Source organism: Apium graveolens, chromosome 7 (assembly GCF_009905375.1).
Source record: "Apium graveolens cultivar Ventura chromosome 7, ASM990537v1, whole genome shotgun sequence".
NCBI lineage: Eukaryota > Viridiplantae > Streptophyta > Magnoliopsida > Apiales > Apiaceae > Apium > Apium graveolens.
The window spans coordinates 14,646,353-14,649,367 of NC_133653.1; the positions used below are offsets into that span (position 1 = coordinate 14,646,353).

Genomic DNA, 3,015 nt, shown 5'->3' on the forward strand with positions numbered 1-3,015 from the left:
GAGCTATTGCTTCTTTCTGTTTAAATTTGTTGAGTTTCTCTATTCTTTAATAGTCTATTCAGAATCATGATTTTGCTTTCTCAGGAAGGAAATTATGGAAAGATAAACAAGTGTATTACTTTCCCAGAGATGTTGGATTTGATTTCGTTTATGACTGTAGCAGATGATATTACATTACCTATAGATATGGTTAATGCATCTTTCTCCGGGCATTACATTACCTACTTAATGTAAGGTCAATTTTTTTTCCAATACTGTGAATCTTTGACGTAACAGTTCTCCAGTATCAGAATCAGAAACTTATTCAGCAGTTAGACGTGCAGAAGCATGAGTTGCACAATCTTGAAGGCAGAATAAGAGAACTTAAGGACAAATAGTCCACATATGATGAGATATTAATCACAGTGAACCAACAATGGAATCAGGTTGCTTCATCTTTTGCACGTCTCATTATTCTGCTGTCACTATATAATTTATGTTATTATTATTTTAACTATTTTCCTTGCTCTTCTGATGTAGTTGGTTGATGATTTTATTTTTCTTGGCGCACGTGTTGGGGCTGGAAAAAGTACAATACAGATGTTGGATCGTGCATAACGTGTGAGAGGTTTTTAACGATATTAGTTTACTTTGCATAATACTGGTGATCCCATAAATGCATTGATTAATTGTATCTTATCTATAATTTAGGTTCAGTTCCATCATGTCCTGCAGAGGAGATGTTTCTTTGTAGAATATTAGAATTGAGTTGTGGAAAGAGACAAAGCTGAAAGCATAAGGCAGGTTTTGCATGGGAAGCCATCCGGAGAAGGTCGGGAAACTTGCCTATTATTAAGTAATACTAAATATAAACATCGCTTATTATTATTATTCGCTAGATTATGGAACTCCTCTTGTTGCTTTTCGGCTATCTGCTCTATTACAATCTTAGATATTGTTGTTCTTTATAACCATTTAACATTGACAATGTGCTCTGTTACAATCTGGAGTATGCAGATACTGTTGTGTAGTTGTCTAAGATTGACAATATGATGAAAGAGGAGGCTAATAATCTGCATGAGGTGATTGAAATTCTACATTTGAAGCATAAAGAATATGCTGAAGATATGCAAGGCAGTTGGTTCAGGATAGATGACACTGAGGTAATGAGTCTCTTCTGAATGGATTATATATTCACAGTATTGGAAAAAAAATTGATCTTATCCCTTGTTTATCATTCATGACTAACTGTTGCAATATTTTTTGATAAAAGTTGGTTATTTTCTATCTTTATACATATAAAGAACATTAATAGATTTTAAAAACATGTAATTTTTAGATTTTTTATTCACAAGTAGGTGGTTGTATCTTCTTCGTGAGTGTAAATTGGGTATAACAATGATAGCATGTCAATAGACAAGTTTATAGGAATGTTTATTAGTTGATACGAAAAGAGTGAATATTGTGAGGATTCAAATCATGTTCCATTTTTTGAACTTGTAAGTTTGTGATTTTTTCTTAATGTAGTGTACTATACATGATTATAAAAGATCATAAAGTAATGTACTTCAGAACTATATTAGAGCTCACTACAGAACAGTACATTAGAAGGGTTTACTTGATATTCAATAATCATAATACTGAAATCTCAAGCTGCATAAAATTTCAGTGGTACTTTTTGTTTGGAAAGTAACTCTTAACTGTCACCCAACTCACGTCTTTTAAACTTACTGCTTTTAGGAAAATTAGATTGTAGTGCTGTAAAGTTTATAAATTTCTGTTTCCTCTTACCCTTTTGTTATCGTGCAGGTTGAATCTCCCTTTCCACCTTTTGATAAGATAGGCATCAACTCAGTACAGAGGGAGGTTGAAGAAATTATTCTCGATATTTATGTTAGCAGGGATGACTTAGCAAACATATAACAATAGTTTGGTTTTGAACGATTCTGTAATAAAATTAGATACTTGATATTTATGTTGCTGAATATAAGTGTTTAGTTAGTTCATTATTTAAATACTTTCAATGAATAAATACTGATGTCAAAAAAATAATTGTACATCACTTTTAATATATAAATATTGATGTCTCAAATGCAATTGTACATCAGTTTTAGTGAAGAAAAACTGATGTCAAAAAAGTTGATATACATTGCTTTTTCCTAAAAAACCGATGTCAAAGACTAACATGTTCAACTCTAAAAGGAACATAAACATCACTTTGTTTGGGATACAACTGATGTCTACGTGCCAACATAGACATCACCTTTTACTAAATAAATCGATGTTTAATATCAGATTTTACATCACCTATATGAAAATATTCGATGTCTATGTGGAAAAAAACATAGCCCATTATATGTTTAATTTGTTGTAATAGGTGTAATTTATTTATTAAATTATTTATTTCTAACATTTTTTTGTAAAAAATAATGCATGGACATCACTTTTTTTCCCAGAAATGATGTCTAATTAAGTAAAGACATCGGGTTATGGCCGATGTGTAGAATAGACATCACCGACATCAACATCGGTTGCCAAACAACATAGACATCGGCCAAAAACCGATGTCTATGGGCATTTTTCTTGTAGTGATAATCCCAAGTTTGGAGTCCCATTTAGATATCTGAAAATTCTCTTTACAGCCATCAAATGTGATTCTTTTGGATTGGCTTGAAATCTTGTATACAGACATATTGCAAACATGATGTCTGGTCTACTTGCAGTTAAGTACAACAAAGATCCAATCATTCCTCTATAGATTGAAATATCTATACTTTTGTCCTTTTTATCTTTATCCAACTTTGTAGTTGTAGACATAGGTGTAGATTCCGGTGAACAATCAATCATACCAAACTTCTTCAATAAATCCTTAAAATATTAAGTTTACCTAATGAAGATTCCATCACTTCTTTGAATAACTTAAAGTCCAAGAAAGTAACTCAATTCCCCCATCATACTCATTTCATATTCACTCTGCATAAGCTTAGAGAATCTTCACAAACATCGTTACTCTGCTTAAATCAAAGTTAACAATAA

The 3,015-nt window shown here is 31.6% G+C and overlaps 1 long non-coding RNA gene across 1 annotated transcript; it reads left to right on the forward strand.

Annotated features, from left to right (window-relative positions):
* Positions 1-311: 311 nt before the first annotated feature.
* On the forward strand, positions 312-1,920 carry LOC141671255 (uncharacterized). Its single transcript, XR_012555024.1, has 5 exons — positions 312-425; positions 520-607; positions 691-811; positions 997-1,142; positions 1,789-1,920. It is a non-coding gene; the product is annotated as an uncharacterized LOC141671255 (long non-coding RNA).
* The last annotated feature ends 1,095 nt before the right edge of the window (positions 1,921-3,015 follow it).